The sequence below is a fragment of the Dama dama genome, chromosome 11 (genome assembly GCF_033118175.1).
Source record: "Dama dama isolate Ldn47 chromosome 11, ASM3311817v1, whole genome shotgun sequence".
Taxonomy (NCBI): domain Eukaryota; kingdom Metazoa; phylum Chordata; class Mammalia; order Artiodactyla; family Cervidae; genus Dama; species Dama dama.
The window spans coordinates 31,030,074-31,049,369 of record NC_083691.1 but is presented as its reverse complement, the minus strand read 5'-3'; the positions used below and the strand labels follow the sequence as shown (position 1 = coordinate 31,049,369).

At 40.6% G+C, this 19,296-nt stretch overlaps 1 pseudogene; it reads right to left on the bottom strand.

Moving 5' to 3' along the window:
• Positions 1–16,470: 16,470 nt before the first annotated feature.
• On the bottom strand, positions 16,471–16,548 carry LOC133065714 (small Cajal body-specific RNA 18; annotated as a pseudogene).
• Positions 16,549–19,296: the final 2,748 nt, after the last annotated feature.

Here is a 19,296-nt window from a genome sequence, read left to right as displayed (position 1 = left end):
TCTCAAAATTGCTTTGGCTATTCCCTGTCTATTGTGGTTGCATAAAAATTTTGGAATTGTTTGTTCTGCTTTTGTGAAAAATGTCATTATAATTTTGATAGAGATTGCATGAAATCTGTAGATTGCTTTGGGTGGAATGGACATTTTAACAATATTAATTCTTCTAATCCGTGAGAATGGAATATCATTCCATTTGTGTCTTTTTCAATTTCTCTCATCAATAGTTTTCAGTGTACAGGTCTTTTTCCTCCTTAGTTAACTTATTCCTAGGTATTTTTTAAAATTTTGTATTGTATTTATTTATAATTCTGTGCTTAGTTGCTCAGTTGTGTCCCTCTCTTTGTGACCCCATGGACTGTAGCCCACCAGGCTTCTCTGTCCATGAGGATTTTCCAGGCAAGAATACTGGAGTGGGTTGCCATGCCCTCCTCCAGGGGATCTTCCCAACCCAGGGATCAAACCTAGGTCTCCTGAATTGCAGGCAGATTCTTTACCATCTGAGCCACCAGGGAAGCCCTATTCCGAGGTTTTTTATTCTTTTTGATGCAATCATAAATGGGATTTTTTTCTTAATTTCCCTTTTTGATTGTTTGTTGTTAGTGCATTAAAATGCAACCAGTTTTTGTATATTGATTTTGTACCCTGCAACTTTACTGAATTTTTTTATTAGTTCTAACAGCTTTTTGGTGGAGTCATTAGAGTTTTCTAGCTATGAAATCATGTCATCTGCAAATAGTAATAATTTTACTTCTTCCAATTAATTTTTTAAGTCAAATAAATAACTTACTATGTCATAGTGTTCTATTAGCAAATAACAGGATTTCTGATCTCTTTTCCAAATCTTGTTGATTAGCTACTATAACTCTATTCCTGTACATTACACAGCAGTTATTTTCTAAAATATTTTTATGTCCTATGTCAGTTAATTCAATTAATTCACTCGTCAAAGCTAACTACTTAGCAACATCGTCTTGCTTCATGCTTGGTAGTGAATTCTCCAGTGACATAAGCAGTCCCTGCGTGTCCAGACCCAAAGGCAATGTAGATGTGATCATTTTTAAAAAACAATCTTCCCTTCCTGAATGACCGCTTCACACCTTTTAGTCTCAACAACTGTCCTGTTTCTCTTAAGGTGGACATTATCTATGTATATTCATTGTAGCTAAAAGATGAAGGTACCATAAAATATCTTTGGTTTTCATGTCAGAATTTGGAAGGTTATATTGTCTATGATTAACATTTTGGTTATTTATCATTTTCACTACTAGAGGCACATTGCAACGGATGCTTCTTTGTACCCTTCTGGGTGACAATATCTCAGACAAGCGCTAATAATGTAAAACATAAGCATACCTGCCTAACATATGTGGACTTCAATCAGACTTGCTGTAGTGGCTGCTTCTTGCTTTTATTTACTTATTTTTGACTGCACTGCATCTTTGTTGTGGTGCACAGTCTTTCTCTAGTTGCAGCGAGCAGGGCCTACTCTCTAGTTGCAGTGCATGGGCTTCTCTCTTTGCGGTGGTTTTTCTTGTTTTGTGGAGCATGGGCTCTAGAGCTTGCCGGCTCTAGAGTGTGGTCTCAGCTGTTGTGGCGTACAGGCTTGGTTCCCCAGGAGCATGTGAAATCTTTCCAGACCAGAGATGGAACCGGTGTCCCCTGCATTGCCAGGTGGATTCTTAACCCCCAGACCACCAGGGAAACCCTGCTTTTTACTTTTGAAGTCTCAATACTGATGTCAGCTGCATATGTAGAAGGACTGGATTGGTGGTAGCTTGTGTTATGCATTTCAAGAGATGCCAGACAAACCCTCACTCTCAAGCTTACCAGTGCCTTCAATTTCAACAACAGAGATTCATTCCTTTGGTTTTGTAACTTGCTACTTCAAGATGATTCTTTCAACAAATTGTTTCTCTGTGATTACGATTATTGTGGAAAATCAAGAGCTTCCAGAGAAGTTGATAAATGAAAATAGAAATTACCTATAGCTCACAATTCAGACTCCACTACTGTTAACATTTTGTTATTTCCTTCTTTTCCTTTCATATACATAAAACTGAAAAGATAATCTTCTCTTTAGAATCTTTTGTTATGTATTAAAGTAGCTTTGTGTGCATGCACGCATGCCTGTTCAGTCGCTCAGTTGTGTCTGACTCTTTGCGACTCCATGGACTGTAGCCAGCCAGGCTCCTCGCTCCTTGGAATTTTTCGGGCAAGAATACCAGGGTGGGTTGCCATTTCCTACTCCAGGGAATCGTCCCTGACCCAGGGATCGAACCCCTATGTATGTGTCTCCTGCATTGGCAGGCAGATTCTTTACCACTGAGCCACCTGGGAAGCTTGGTAGCTTTACAGTAAAAGAAATCTGATGAATATAAACTCCAAGCATTTCTCTAAATTTACTTCTGGTCCCTTCATTCATTCAATAAATATTAACTAAACATCTACTATGAGCAAAGCTTTGAGCTAGACACAGATTAATGATACAGAACATACTATCAGTGTATAAAAATTCACATATTCTTAATCAGTAGTCAGATATGTAATCAGTGAATAAACTATTTTAGGTTCATTATTTCTTATAGATATCTCAAGCTTATTTGGTTTTAAGGGTTGTATAGTATTCAATTGTATTGATTTCACCATTCTCTATCATTGCAAATTTGGGATGTTTTCTCCTCTCTCTCATTTTCAGAGTCTTTCCTTGAACTCAAATCCTCAAAGTGAAGTGAAAGTGTTAAGTCACTCAGTCGTGTACAACTCTGTGTGACCCCATGAACTGTAGCCCAGGCTCCTCTGTCCATGGAATTCTCCAGGCAAGAATACTGGAGTGGGTTGCCATTTCTTCTCCAGGGGATCTTCCTGACCCAGGGATTAAACCCTGGTCTCCCTCATTGCAGACAGACTCTTTACTGTCTGAGCCACCAGGGAAGCCTCTAAATCCTCAAACTGTTACTGCTACTGCTAAGTCACTTCAGTCCTGTCCGACTCTGTGCGACCCTATCCCTGGGATTCTCCAGGCAAGAACACTGGAGTGGGTTGCCATTTCCTTCTCCAATGCATAAAAGTGAAAAGTGAAAGTGAAGTCGCTCAGTCATGTCTGACTCTTTGTGACCCCATGGACTGCAGCCTACCAGGCTCCTCCGTCCATGGGATTTTCCAGGCAAGAGTACTGGAGTGGGGTGCCATTGCCTTCTCCAAATCCTCAAAAGAAGTTACCAAATCAAAGGACATAATTGTTACTTATTTGAGCAATCTTCTTTTAGAATTCAAATACAGAAGGAATAGCAAGTTGTATGTGCCATTGCAGCACACGGGCTCTCTGTTACTCTGGGTGGGCTTTCTCTAGTTGCAGTGCTCGGGCTTCGCGTCATGGTAGCTTCAGTAGTTGCGGCCATCCTGCGACATGTGGGATCTTAATTCCCTGACTAGAGATGGAACCCATATTCCCTGCATTAGCAGGTGGATTCTTAACCACTGGGCCACCAGGGAAGTTCCAAGCCACTCACCTTCTAAAAAGGAAGTTTCACATATTCAACTAAGTGGTTGAATATAAGTTGGTGCTTATACGGTTTGGGGAAGGAAAGTATGCATATTTCCTTTCTCAGAGCTAGCATGTGTCAGGGACATACTTCAAACTCAGCAATCCTGGGTCCACAAGCTCAGAGCCTGTACATAGCTTCTTGTTCCAAATGTGCCTATAGCTATGACTCCAGAAAAGAGTTTATGTTGCCCTCTGCTCCTCCCCATTGCCCAGACTCATCACTGCCCTCCAGCCTCTCCTTGCCTCCTCCTCCCCATGAGCTACTTTTGCTGAATGAGCTATCAGAGTTTGCTGTCTCCCCACTTTCCTGTTGTCCCTAAGGTCGGGAGGCACTGGGGTCCCTTGACTCTTCCTTCATCTGATTTCCTACACACACAAACTCCTAAGACAGGAAGAGATCTTGGTACAACTTACTCATAAGACAGATAAGGCAACTGAGACAGCTAGTTAGCTGCTTCCTACAGGAGGCAATTTTGCTGAGATGAGACTTAGGAAAGGCTTTCTGGGACAAAATTTCCTAGATTTAAAGGATCTTGCTTGCCTGCTGCTTCCCATTAGCATGGAAAGAAAGGAGAACACTCAGATGACCAAAAAGAGGTGACTCAGAGAGCAGGAAAATCACCGGCCACCCAGGGAGGTAGGGATAGATGCAGGATTACAAGTGGTAAAGGAGTGGGCCCTGGGAGGTCAAGACTAACTCACTTGTGAAGTCTGTTAATGGAGAGAGAAGATGGCAATCAAGAACTTAAATGAGGGACTTCCTTGGTGGTCCAGTGGTTGAGACTCCACACTCCCAACGCAGGGACCCAGGTTCAGTCCCTGGTCAGAAAACCAGATTCCACATGCCACAGCAAAGATGCAGTGTGCTTCATCTAAAACTGATGGCAGACAAATAAACTAAAAAAATAAAAATAAGAACTTAAATGAACACAAGAGAATTATCATCGCAGTAGAAGGGAGATAAGACATGTTGCTGCTCAGAGGAGAAGATCAATTATTAGAAAAGATTGAAGTGGCAAAAAAATAAAAATAATTGACCAAGCAAGGTTTAATGGACGTGAAATAGGGATGAGACTAAAGCCAAAAGTGGGGACATAACTTCTTGGCTTATCCTGCCATTAAGCTATCCAATGACTCTAAACTCCATGAAAGCAAGGACCATATCAGGTTTTGTTCGCTATTATCATGTCTAGTACCTGATACAGAGTAGGAACTCTGTCTTGTTGAAGGAATAAACAAATGAATAATAAAGGAACCTCCCAATGAGTACCTGTGTTGTTGTTGTTCAGTCACACAGTTGTGTCCAACGCTTTGCAATCCAACAGACTGCAGCTCGCCAGGCTTCCCCGTCCTTCACTATCTCCTGGAGTTTGCTCAAACTCATGTCCATTGAGTTGATGATGCTATCTAACCATTTCATCCTCTTTCACCCCCTTCTCCTGCACTCAATCTTTCCAAGCATCAGGGTCTTTTCCAGTGAGTCGGCTCTTTTCATCAGTTGGCCAAAGACTCAGGAGCAAAAGTTTAGGTACAAATAAAAGAAGAAGAGGGAAAAAAAAGAGATAGAGAGAAGAAGGAGGCTGAGATATAACACAGATGCCTACTTTGGCCTCTTTGGCCAGTGTACTGGATGACATCCAGGAAACCAAGACAAATTGTCAGTAGTCACTGCCATGTAGAGAAACTGACAGTTCTGTGACTGCAGTGCTGATGTTAATTGGAACTGTACACTACAGCACAACGTTATTTATCATCCTGAGTTTGGAATGCCAAGTGAAATCTATCATGTAAATCTTTGTATGAGGACACTGAAGAGCAAATTAGCTGGTGCCCTTGACAGAAAGTTTACCAAAAATGATAGAAAACTTATACATCTGCACAAGGGTGGTATTGAAAATATTTAACAACTGATATGACACAGAAGCTAACAGATCAGCCTGCGGCAACGCATGAGCCTACATTAGTGCACACTGACAATCAGGACTGCGTGTGACTATTGCTTATATTGATGATGCTCAGAGAACAATAGTGCTGTTTTTAAAAAGCTATTCAACTGGATAGAAAGGAGAGTCTTGCATGCTCTCAGAGCAACATTTTCCCGTCAAATTCTTAGCCTGAAGGTTCTCTATCCAGAAGCAAAGAACTGTACTCATTCTTCAATTTTGTCCTCCAGACTTTTAGCAAATCCTGATCCTGGTCACTTGCTTTAATCTCTGCTTTATTGTCTCATCTAATATCTGAGCCAGCCACATGTGTATAAGGCCTGCCCTTAACTAATTCATATGCTGATCACCTTCTCCAGCTGGTGGTTATCCCCAGTATCTACCACCCTACCCTGGTCATGCCCGAATAGACCAGGTTCTTAACAGGACTTAACCACAGAAAAGACTCAAAGAAAACTTTACAACATAGAGGACCAATGGTTGAAGATAGTTTCAAGAAGTTGCACGTGGATGATCATACATGAGAGAAGATTATAATCTCCTGAGTTTCCCATAGATCACATAGAGACTCCACCTCTAACTTTAAAAGATGGAAAACCAAATATAGAGATGCTACACTTCTAGTCACTGCTTAAGAAAATAAGGTCTCCTTTGTGTCTTGCATTGTATTTTGTGCTGTAAAACCCCAGGAAGCATGCCTGGTGGACTGCCTTTGAAAATCCAAGATTGTGATAATCAACAACTCACAGGCAATTGCCACAACTGTTTAGCCTCCTATGGAAAGTGTAACTTACGCCAAAGGATTATAATTAGGCAATCATCCAAAAATGTTATGGTCTATTCAACAGGACTGTGGCCGCCTCCAACTCATATGTTGAAATCCTAACCCCAGTATATCAGAATGTAGCTATACTTGGAGAAAGAGCCTTCAAACAGATGATTAAGTTAAAATGAGGCTGTCAGGGTGCCCTAATCTTATCTGATTGATTTTCTCATAAGCAGAGGAAATTTGGACACCCAAAGAGATACCAGGGCTGTGCACACAGAGGAAAGACCATCTGAGGACACAATGAGATGATGGCCATCTACACAACAAGGAAGGAGGCCTCAGAAGAAATCAAACCAGCCAACACCTTGATCTTGGACTTCTAGCCTCCAGAACTGTGAGAAAATAAATTTCTGCTGTTTGAGGCACCCAGTCTGTGGTATTTTGTTATGGCAGCCCTTGAAGTCTAAGATAAACAGGCACTTATTGTGGGCCTAATGCACACAGGCTACAGGGACAAATTTTCCTCAGCTAAGCTGTAACTATTTGCAGCCAGGACCTAAGTCCTTTTTCTCTGTTTCACCAAAAGTCCAGTGAAGTCCCCTTCAAAGAGTAGGACTGCAGCACCAATATTTTAATTGATAGTATGGAGAAAAATCTAAGACGAATCACTACCTTCAAGACCACTTGGAAAAAAAAAAAAAAAAAAACCACCTGAAAACTGGTAGTAGAAGAAAGATGAGCATGGCAGAGCAACTAGAAAAACAGAAAGAGGGACTTACCTGGCAATCCAGTGGTTAAGACTGTTGCTGCCAATGCTGGGGGCACAGGTTTGATCCCTAGTCAGGGAACTAAGATTCAACATGCTGTGCAGTCCTGTCCAAAATAGTTTTTTTAAAGAAAAGAAAATCAGGAGGAGATTCATGGATGGAGGGGTTGGGAAGCTCTGAGGAATCCATAGGAGAATTTGTGGAGTGCTTGGATTCAGACAGGGAGAGAAGAAGTAAGGGCGTTCCTGGAAGAGAGAATAATGTAAGCAAAAGCAGAGAGTCCAAAATGATTTATTTTCTATTTGCAAAAGAGTAAATAATCACTCCAGCTAGAGTGGCATGCTCATGTTAAGAAAATACACAGCATTTGGGAGAAGTTTGAATGCCAGTCTTAGGCCTCCAGAATTGATCCTTATCCTCACGCCCTCAGAAATTAGGAGACGTCAGATACTAATCCCTCCTGGCTATGGGGGTTGAGGCAGGGTAGGAGGGAAGGCAAGACTGGCACATGGAATTGCAAAATGTACCAAGGAGGAAGATCAAGATAGCGAATTGAGGCAAGGCCAGGATCAAGATAAACATATCGGAGAGGCAGAACTAGTTATGAGGTAACCAGAGTGAACTAGAGGTGCTGTGGAAGAGCAGGCTCTGAAAGGGACATGGGAAGCAGTGCCTGGAGCAGCTCCCCAAGGCCCAAGAATGTAGCAAAAGAACTTTTTGGAAACTTCGTCTAGGAATAGGGAGGGTGACATTAAAAGGATGGAAGAATTCTGGATGATGGCTCAGATAGTAAAGAATTTGCCTGCAATTCAGGAGACCTGGGTTCTATCCCTGGGTCAGGAAGATCCCCTGGAAAAGGGAATGGCAGCCCACACCAGTATTCTTGTCTGGGAAACCCCACGGACAGAGGAGCCTGGCAGGCTACAACCCATCCGGTCACCAAGAGATGGACATGACTGAGTGACTAACACTTTCACTGAAAATTTTCGACCAGAGTGCAACAAAATGGTATTTTAGAAAAATATATTGAGGAACACTGTAGAACTAGAGTTAGAAAGCACAGCACATCAAGACATGAGTTGAAGGTTATAAAAATTATTTTGAAAGCATGCAGTTTCATATTTCTTTGCTCACCCTAGTACCTAAAAGTCAGTCCTTAGTAAATAAATGCTAAATACAAAATGTACATCCTCTGCAAAATGATTGTTTTTGTCTTTAGACCAAGAAAATCTCCTAGAATAAGCAAATAAATTAATATCATGGCTTATATATGTCAAATTTCTATGAGTTTGGTCAATGTGTATCACTTTTATGCAGCATAATAATTCCTGAATGAACTGATAGAACTCAGATTATTAAGCTTGCAGGTTCTGATGCTATATTGGTTCTTTGGTTGAAAATTATGAATATAAACCCTTGCTATTGACGCAAAAATTGATTGGAAGGATATAGGGCAGATGAGGGAATACAAAGATCGGTTGGATCATTTGTTCTCAGGAGGTCAGAACCAAAGCAGCTTCAGGGATCTGGGAATCAGGAACTGTGAACTGTCTCATGGCAGCATAGAATCATAGCTTTCCACCTCCCGTGCCTGCATTTCTCAGCTCAAAGTTCCTCGGATAAAAAGTGTGATTGGCCAAGCAAAGATCAAACATCAACCTCTCTGTTGGGGGTACAGTGTTGTAATTGACAACATATCAAAACCACATACTGAACATATTGGACACTAGCAGCCCCCAAGGAAGTAATTTTAGGCAGAAAAAATAACCAGTGTACACTCTTGGTACTTATACTTCAAAATACACCCTCAAAATAGTGTGGACAGCTGATTAAACAAGATTCTACTTAATTGGCCTTTTCACCTGTGAGAATTAATTGGAATTAATATTTGTCACTCCAGAGACCAAATCCTACTGATGATGATGAGTTTGTGTACTGCGAAGCTTATCTACTTAGGAGGTTCTCATTTCCTAGAATTTTCAATATTTTTTCAGTATGTCTACATGTTATGGCAGATTTAAAAGTTTTTCAGTATAGTGTAACAAATAGGAAAGTATACAAATCATAATTGCTCAGCTCAAAGAATTTTCACAGATCAAACAATCAGAACCCAGATTGTGAAATAGAATATAACCAGCACCCCAGGAGGTCTCACTCAAGCCTTCTTCCACCCAACGAAAGAAACCACCAAACAGTTTCTATCTCCATTGGTGAGTTTTGCTTGGTTTTGAGCTTTATATAAATTGAATCATATATTATGTGCTCTTTTTTATGATTTTTGTTCATGCATTTGTTGCATTTTATAAGATTTATCCATCATTTTACAAGTAGCAATGGTTTCTTCATTCTCATTGCTGTATAGCATTTTATGATTACATCACTGTTTTATCTATTCTACTGTTGTTGGACTTTTGTTTTCAGTTTTTCACTGTTACAAATACTGCTGCTATGAACATTTTTGTACATGTCTTTTGTAAATATTATACTCATTTTTATTGGGTATGTATCAAGTGGTGGAATCACTAGTTCACAGAGTATGTTTAAGTTTGGCTTCAAGAAATAATTCAAATAATTATGCACGGACTCCCCTGGTGGTCCAGTGGTTGGGAATCTGCCTGCCAATGCAAGGAACACAAGTTCAATCCCTGTCTGAGAAAATCCCCCAGGCCACGGGACAGCTAAGTCCACATGCCTTAGAGCACCCTACAGCTTGTGCTCCATAACAAGGGAAGCTACTGCAATGAGAAGTTCCCACTTGCCACAACTAGAGAAAGCCTGCATGCAGTAATGAAAGCCCAGTGCAGCCAAAAATAAACAAATAAATAAAAATTTCAAAAACAAACAAAAAAATTATCCATAGTGTTGTACAGATTTACATTACCAACAGCAGTCGTGTATAGGGATTCAAGCTTCAGCACATCCTGTGCTGTATGGACTGTCTGCCTTCTTAATTTTAACCATGATAGGAGATGTGTAGGACCTCATTGTGGTGTTATTTTATACATCCCTGATGACTAATGAAGCAGATCTTTTTGTATGTTTATAGGCCATTGGAAATCCTCTTTAGGGAGGTGTCTGTTGAAATCTTTTGCTCGTTTAAAAAAAATCCTGTTGTCTTTCTCTTCTTGATCCATTGGGGCTCTTTATATACTCTGTACACAAATCCTCTTTTGAATATACAGATTGAAGTACATTCCATTTTGTGCTTTTTATTCACTCTCTTAATCACATCATTTGATAAACCTAAGTTCTTAATTTTAATGCTTTCCAAATGTACTAATTGTTATGGTTAGCACTTTTAGCATACTATCTGAAAAATCTTTGATAGAGAGATTGTAGTAGTTGGAAAAAATAGTGATAAGTTCATAGAAAACTAAAAAAAAAAAAAAAAAATTAAACAGAACACATGGTTTTTTTAACTCCAGGGCAAAAATTGTACTAGAAACAAAACATAATCATAGTATTCCATTGGGTTCAACTGTGAAGATTTATTTACACAATCATTATAATATAATCACTGACTACTGATTTCTCCAGAAATCTCTGATGGGGCCCCATAAGTAGCAAACCTCTTCCCAATCTGAGTTCTGAACAAATTGAGAAGGAAAACAGAAGAGTGGCAGAGGGAAGTTAAGATATTGCCTTTATTATAACTGAGAGAGGCCAGGCTGGAGAGGGTAGCATCAAGTTTTTTTGCAAAGCAGGGTGGGTAGAAAGAACCAGACTTAGGGAGAATGGCCCCCTTCAGTTGTGGGCAATGCTGGACCCATGCAGGTTTTCTCAAGTTGAGTCCCTGGTATTGCCCTTTAGCCACCAGGAGCCCCTTCTACTCAAAAGATGACTGTTCTTATTCCAACACTGAGAGACTTTTCAAAGTAGTCTTTAAAAAGTATAGTTTGAAAGAAGGAATGCTTATCCTCATTCTTTTGATAAAAAGAAAACTATTGTAGATAGTATTCATGTAGAAGTATGTTTTAATTAAGATATAGAGAGTGCTGTAAAAAAAAAAACAACTAAACTCCTAGATGTATAATGTCTAAAACACAGTATAAACTGATGTCTTGTTCATGTAACAGACCAGATCATATGTTCCTCATCAGCAGAGGCAGCTCGGCCATTTTCCACACGTGGCTTCCAAGGTTGCACTAGTCAACTCAGCACAGAGAAACATATGAGGGGAGGTTTTTATGGGCCAGGCCTGGAAGCGACACTCAGCATTTCCATTCACATTCAGCAGGCTGGAGACCTGATGTGAGGGAAGCTGGGAAGTGTGTCTAGCTATGAGTCCAGGAAAAAGAAGAGACCAGAAGTTCTGGTGAACACTTATCAGTCCTTCCCACTGGGTATGAGGGACATTTAGGCAGAATGTTTCACATTGCCGCCTGTGTCTGACACATAGTGGGTACTCCGTAAATGTTTGTTGAATAAATAATAAAGTGGAAAGAGCATGGGCTTTGAAATATAGAAGACTCAAATTCTCACCCAAGCTCTGCCACTTTCTAATTGTCTTAATTTGCTTAGACTCTTTGAGCCTCAGTTTCTCATCCATATAATGGAGATGAAAATACGTTTGTGATCTGCTTCTCGGGTCAGGTGTGGAAATAGACAGTGATTAACAATATGCCAAGAAAAACAGTATTTGAGAAATAGGCTTCCTTGATTTTCTCTCAAATAGCTCTGACAGTGGGGAAGGGGAGAAAGTAGCTATCTTGTAAGTATTTTTTTAAAACAACTATAGTCATCCCAGCAGCCCGTGAAGTCTGCCATTTCCCTGGTCTCTGCTCTGGCACCTGGGCTGAAGTCAGCTGCCCAGTTTTCGAGGCCTGCGCCAGCGCTGCAGGAGCCCAGCGCCTTCACGCTCCCAGGTCACTGTGTGCTTTCTGCTCCCATGTTCCTGCAGATCCCTGTGGGCTGTAGGATGCCATGAGTGCTGTCCATCCAGGGTATCTCGGGTCACAGCTTCTTGCCTTAATATCTTTCAAATGAAACAGCTTTGTTTGTTTCTGCTTTTTGTTCAGTCTCATTGGGACGAAGTCAGGAATCCCTGGAGCAGAGTCAGCAGGTGATGTTAGTGACCAGCAGTTTATACTACTGATAATACCCTCCCCACTTTCATCTGAACTTGCCCCACTCTCCTTAGAATGGGTTATTTCTCAGGATCTCCTTGATTTCTCAAGCAAGTAAGTCCCTTCCCAACAGCGTTTGGACCTTCCTAGACCTGTCAGAATTCTGAGTCCAGGTTAGGCAGTTAAGCCAGAACTTCTTTCACAGTCCTTCCCACCTTCTCTTTTTACCTGTTTTGCAGGGTTGGTGTTGGCATTCAATGAGATAAATCGGATAAAATACCAGGCTTGGTGGTGACTTCAAGAAAATACACTATAAAAGTTGTTTTTTTATATTCTTTGAGAATCTTCTGGCATCACAGAAATTAATATTGGCTTAGAGTGCCAAAGAATTGATGCCTTTGAACTGTGGTGCTGAAGAAGACTCTTAAGAGCCCCCTTGGACTTGCAAGGAGATCAAACCAGTCAATACTAAAGGAAATAAACCCTGAATATTCATTGGAAGGACTGATGCTGAAGCTGAAGCTCCAATCCCTTGGTCACCTGATGTGGAGAGCCAACTCATTGGAAAAGACCCTGATGCTGGGAAAGATTGAAGGCAGAAGGAGAAAGAGACAACAGAGAATAAGATGGTTGGATGGCATCACCATCTCAATGGACATGAGTTTGAGCAAGCTCTGGGAGATGGTGATGGACAGGGAAGGCTAACATGCTGCAGTCCATGTGTTTGCAAAGAGTTGGACATGACTGAGCGACTGAACAACAACAACAAAAGGTTCGTTCAGGTTTTTCACGTCAAAAAACTTTTGGCTAACCTGATTGATCCATCAACTGTCCCCTGAAGGGAGCCCCTGACCACAAGCACCCTTGAATTTTGGGACAGGTGGGTTGAATGCTGCATCACCTTGGTATCCAGGACAAGGTCAGAAAATTCACAGTTAACAGACAGTCTTGGAGATAAGGCCTATTTTGAACTTTTCAAAATAGGAAATAGGATGCTGATGTAGGCCACAAGGCAGTGATATCATGAGAGCAACATATTTACCCATATACATATTACACATATCATCTTTCCAATTATCCACAGATACTTACTCTTCACTAAGGGTGATGATACTCTTCTGACAGCTGCTGTATCTGAGACCCTCATTTCAATTCTGATAGGAAGTCAGAATTAAACCTCAAAATGCACATGGAACAGAGGGAAGAAAACACGAAAGGGAAAAAAATATGCAAAATAAACATCATGTTCTGAATGAATGTCTACTGGACAAACTAGAGAAGAAAAGAAACATGGACAAGGTATATGCAGCAATTGAGAAAGGAGCAGAAGGGGGCCTCCAGGAGGTTTTAACTGCTTAGATATGGCAAGTGTGAGACACTGTAGAAGAGCAATCAGGTGGCCTCTGTGATGGGTTAGATGTGGGCCTGCAACAGAAGAACAGGAGCAGAAACAACCACAAAGTTTAAAACCGGAGGTGCCAGGCAGTGCCAAGGCATAGAACTGAGAGGTGGAAGACCTGTCTGCCACTTGGAACAAGGTACTGATTCCCTCTTGGACTCAGTTCCCTCATTTGTAAAGTGCCTCTATCAATTTCATAGTGTTTGGGGGAGGTACAAATAAGATGATACGTGGGGGACTTCCCTGGTGGCCCAGTGGTGAAGACTGCGCTCCCAATCCCTGCTCAGGAAATTAGATCCCACATGGTACAACTAGGAGTTTACAAGCCACGACTAAAAGGTCTCATATGCCAAAATTTAAATGTAGTATAGCCACATAAATAAATATATTTTTAAAAAAGTGGTATGTGAGAAAACACGGTAGTTCTGGATGAGTGGATGGCAGCACAGCTCACCATCACTGTCCTCATCATTGTCAGTAGAAAAGCTGGAAAGGGATACTGTTTGAGGGATAATACAACAAATTCAATTCTTTTCATTATTTCTGTTTAAAAATTTTTAATTGGTGAATAATTACTTTACAATAAACTAAATTTTAAATGTGCGAAGATGTTGGGATGACATCCAAGTGGAGAGCGCACATAACAGCCAACGTAAGGGAAAGAATTAAGTTAATGAACCCAGGCCTTTGTATACAGTTACCCCTCCATATCTCTATCTTACTGGTTTACACCAGGAAAAATCACAATATCAGATTGGATTCAAGAAGATAGATACAATTTATTTGATGAACAAGGTAGGTAACATACCTGTTCTGTACTCTTGCCTTCTGGGGGAGGAAAGGGTGGAAGAAATACAGGATCTGTAGAGTCAGGAAATAGGAGAAAAGATTAGAAAGTCACTCTGTCACTCTTATAAAAGGGCTAACTTAAAAAGTAGACTAAGAGGAAGGCCAGCAAGAGAGACCAGCTGCTAGGAGATGATGCTGGGGGAAGGAGGTATGGTGGTCAAAAGAGTATCACTATCGGATTTCAAGAGGCAGAGTGGAATGTGACCCATCCTGTGTGGGAGGGTGAGGCCTCAACTATATAGGGAAAATGGGACTTTGCTCCCCTATGAGCCAGGTGAGGTAAGAACTGGACCTTCATTTATAATGAGGGTAGAAGTTACCCAGTAGAACTAAAAATCACAAGATAAATTAAGTATTTATTAATAATTAATTTATTAGTTAAGATTTTGATAGGTTGTTATATAAGTTTAAGTTTAAAGAATGAAACCAGGTACCTGCAATATGCCACCTCACATAGTACAAAATCTAGGAGCTTAACACTGCAGTAAACTGATTTCACATTCTCATTCATTGTCTATGCAACTTGAAGCAAAAGAAAGTAAAGTAACAGGGACCCTGGAGAGAAGAAATAAGAAGTCTGCAATCTCTCTCTCTTTTTTTTTTTTCATTTATTTTTATTAGTTGGAGACTAATTACTTTACAATATTGTAGTGGTTTTGCCACACATTGACATGAATCAGCCATGGATTTACACGTGTTCCCCATCCTGAACCCCCCTCCCACCTCCCTCCCCATCCCATCCCTCTGGGTCATCCCAGTGCACCAGCTCCAAGCACTTGTCTTATGCATCCAACCTGGACTGGCGATCTGTTTCACACTTGATAATATACATGTTTCGATGCTGTTCTCTCAGATCATCCCGCCCTCGCTTTCTCCCATAGAGTCCAAGAGTCTGTAAAAAAAAAAAAAAAGAAGTCTGCAATCTCAAGGACATAGACACTTCTTAAAAAGTAACTTTTTAAAATAAACTTTAAAATCTTTTCTCCCAAAATTCTGATACTGTCACCTGAAAGAAATGTTTTTCAAACAATGAACCATAAAGTCAATTTAGTTGATCATGACTAGCAGTTGGAAAAAAAGAGTAAGCACTGTTTAAAATGTTTTTGTTTGTTTTAATTACACACAAACACAAGCACACACACACAAATGTGTACTGAATTAAGACAAAAATGTATTTTTTATTTTGTTGTGGTTCATGACAGCAACAAAAAAAATTAGAAAAACGTTGTCCTCTCCCTGATTGTTCTGATGAGATTATTTTATTTCCTGCATTTGTCCATATTTACTTTTAGTTTGCATAATGAAAGCAAAAGTTCTCTTAATTAGTTTCAAATATAAAAGTATATTCTAATATTGAATTTATTTTTTCAAACAATCCCCTTCTCTATACCTGGAGATTTCTGTGTTTCCCCAAAGGTCAAGGTTGCCCTTGTTGAGAATCACAAGGTTGCCCTAGGGAAATCTGGACTCTTGAGTAATTAGCATTGAGTAGTAGCATTAATCCCCAGGAAGGAAGACCTATAAACTTTCTGTTTGGAATGTTTGCTGAGTTTTTTTCATCACACTGTTTCGAGAAAGAATATAGAGGTTGGTGGACCTCCAAGAGCCTAACAGACTGACATTTAGGATCAATGAGTTCTGACTGATTAAAGTTAACAGATGTCATTCTCAGGGTGTCTCTGTTCTAGAAGTGGTAGTATTTTAGCCAGGATAATCTTTAAAGTATTAAATAGCTGGTCAGTGTGAAGTAATTAGCCTCCAACTAATAAAAAAATTAAAAAAAAAAAAGAAATGATCATGGTTAGGCAACTGGTTTAGAGGTGACAATATCATATCAAAGCCTACTATGTTTTCAATAAATGAAGTTCATTCTGAAAAAAAAAAATAAAATAAATAGCTGGTCAGGAGGGCTACTGGACAACCTGAATGAATATGGAACATAAACAGCCATTAGGTGTTTTCCACCTGTAGGTCACCCAGCATTTAGCAATGAAGGGAAAGTATAATTAAATACCTGGTCCTCACCCAAACAGTATTTGTGAATTGTGAGAAGACACCTCTGAGAAAGAGCTAGAATTGGCCAATGTCAAAAAATAACAATGAGGTTTAAACTTTTTTTTTTTTTTTTCCACCCGGTCTCAGTCCGTTCTCAGAACACCCTCCATCACCTAGTTCCCAGAACTCAGATTGCGTCATCATCATCCCAGAACACGTCATCATCAACCTAAACTTTTTTTAAAAATTCAAAGCTAGGAATAATGTGGGAGAGAGCAATATACAGGAGTGAAATGATAAAAGGCCTTCAAGAAAACCAGGACATTTTTGGAAGAAGGAGGTAAAACTAGAGTTTTTAAAAAAAAAAATTATAAAACTCTATAAGGGACGAATGAAAAGCAGGAAGATAGGCTCAGAAGATGGAAGACAATGGAATAAACAAATCTTATTTGATTAGCTCAAGGCTAGAAAAATAAGATAGAATAAGAAAAAGTAAAGAGAATAAACCTAGGATGCTTTTCATGGAAAGAATATATATTAAAGGACAAAGACATGATATTGTTTGAGCTCTCTTCCTGCAAAAACAAGTATCCAGGGAACCATACTGTTTTAGGGAACTGGGATCCAGGACTAGGCTCAGAGGTGAGGCAAGACTGCCCCACAGACTGTAACTAATGGAGCCAAGGGAAAGACAGCATCCCTGGGCAAAGCTGGGATGCCAAACAGAGAGTCCCTCTGAAGTGTGAGGCCAAAGGATCTGGGCAAAGAGGCAGAAATAACCAGGTGCTGGGCAAAAGAACAGGAATTGAGTTCCCAGGAGGAGGCAAGCAGTTTAGAACAACAGGTGGGAGGCAGAGCCTGGGGGTTTCCCAAGGCAGTGGAATATCATCTCAGAGGATTTTTATGGGGCCATTTAGGGTGTTAAGCTGGTTTTACATAAATGTAATGGGGCCAAGCCCTTAATGTCAGCAAGATATAATAGCTACAACAACAACAAAAATAACAATAACTATTTTTATACCCATTATGGGCCTTGGTTTGGATGTTGGCTCCACCACTCATTGGGGCAGAATGGGTATATTTGACAAGTTATTTAACCTCCCCCAGCTTTGATTTTCTCCTTTTGTAAAATGCAGATAATAATTGTTTTACACTCTCTCCCTGGATGGTTATATCCATCCCTGCAGCATGAAGTATCTGTGTTAACAACTCCCAAATTCATTTCTCCAACCCAGACCTCTCCTCTGAGTTTCAGATTCCTGCATCCAAACACAACTCAAACTTAACAAAAGCAAGTGAAATTCTGTAGATTCACTTTCAGGGTTGAGGGCCCTTGTTGTTCAGTTGCTCAGTCATGTCCAACTCTTTGCAACCCCATGGACTGCAGCATGCCAGCCTTCCCTGTCCTTCACCATCTCCAGGAGCTTGCTCAAACTCATGTCCATTGAGTCAGTAATACCATCCAACGATCTCTCCTCCCACCTTCAATCATTCCCAGCATCAGGGTCTTCTCTAGTGAGTTGGCTCTTCGCATCAGGTGGCCAAAGGAGCCTCAGCTTCAATATCAGTTCTTTTAATGAATATTCAGGATTGATGTCCTTTAGGGTTGACTGGTTTGATCTCCTTGCAGCCCAAGGGACTCTCAAGAGTCTTCTCCAACCTCACAGCTCAAAAGCATCAATTCTTCAACATTCAGCCTTCTTTATGGTCCAACTCTCCCATCCATACATGACTACAGGAAAAACCATAGCTTTGACTTTATGGATTTTTGTCAGCAAAGTAATCTCTCTGCTTTTTAATATGCTGTTTAAGTTTGTCATAGCTTTTCTCCCAAAAAGCAAGCATCTTTTAATTTTGTGGCTGTAGCCACCACCTGCAGTGATTTTGGAACCCAAGAAAATGAAGTCTGTCACTGTTTCCATTCTTTCCCCATCTATTTGCCATAAAGTGATGGGACTGGATGCCATGATCTTAGTTTTTTGAATGTTGAGTTTTAGCCAGCTTTTTCACTCTCCTCTTTCACCTTCATCAAGAGGATCTTTCAATCAGTTCAGTCGCTCAGTCGCGTCCAACTGCCCGCGACCCCATGGACTGGAGTACAAAAGGCTTCCCTGTCCATCACCAACTCCCAGAGCTTGCTCAAACTCGTATCCATCAAGTCACTGATGCCATACAACCATTTCATCCTTGGTCACACCCTTCTCCTCCTGCCTTCAATCTTTCCCAGCTTCAGGGTCTTTTCCAATGAGCCAGTTCTTTGTGTCAGGTGGCCAAAATATTGGAGTTTCAGTTTCAGCATCAGTCCTTCCAATGAATATTCAGGACTGATTTCCTCTAGGATTGACTGGTTTGATCTCCTTGCAGTCCTTGTCTAAACTTTGAGGGCCCTGGTCCTTTTCTAAACTTCCTCACCTCCATAGATGGCACCCTCATTTGATTCCTTGATTCCTCCTTCTCCCTCAGTCTTAACATCCAACTCAATGACTCCTGGAATAAAGTTCAAAATCCTTTCCAAAATTCATGGTCATCTTTTCGAGTTCTTCTGTATCTTTGCCTTAAAATGAATCTGGCATGGCCATGAAAATGCACAAATCTCCTCTGGCCTCTATTTCCCAAATCTCCTTGACCACTTGCTCCTCTCTGCTCCCAGCTGCTGCTTCTTATTGCTGCCTTTCCAGATTTTCCCAGCCCTGTTTGGTTACGGTCTTTCCCAATTTTCTCTAGACCTTCTGGTATTTATAATCTGTTTGGGATATGTTCTCTGGCTCAGCCTGACCCCTGTTCCTCAGGAAATTTCTTCTATCTTCCCTCTAGCCCAAGGTCCAAAGACCCTGGGTAAGAATCACTTCCAAAACGCCTCAGTAAAATCTGGTATGCACAGATTGCATCAGGTGGATCAGAGTGGGCGAGTAAAGAAAACATAATACTTAGAGAATGTGTGTTAGAAACATCCAAACTGAAAGG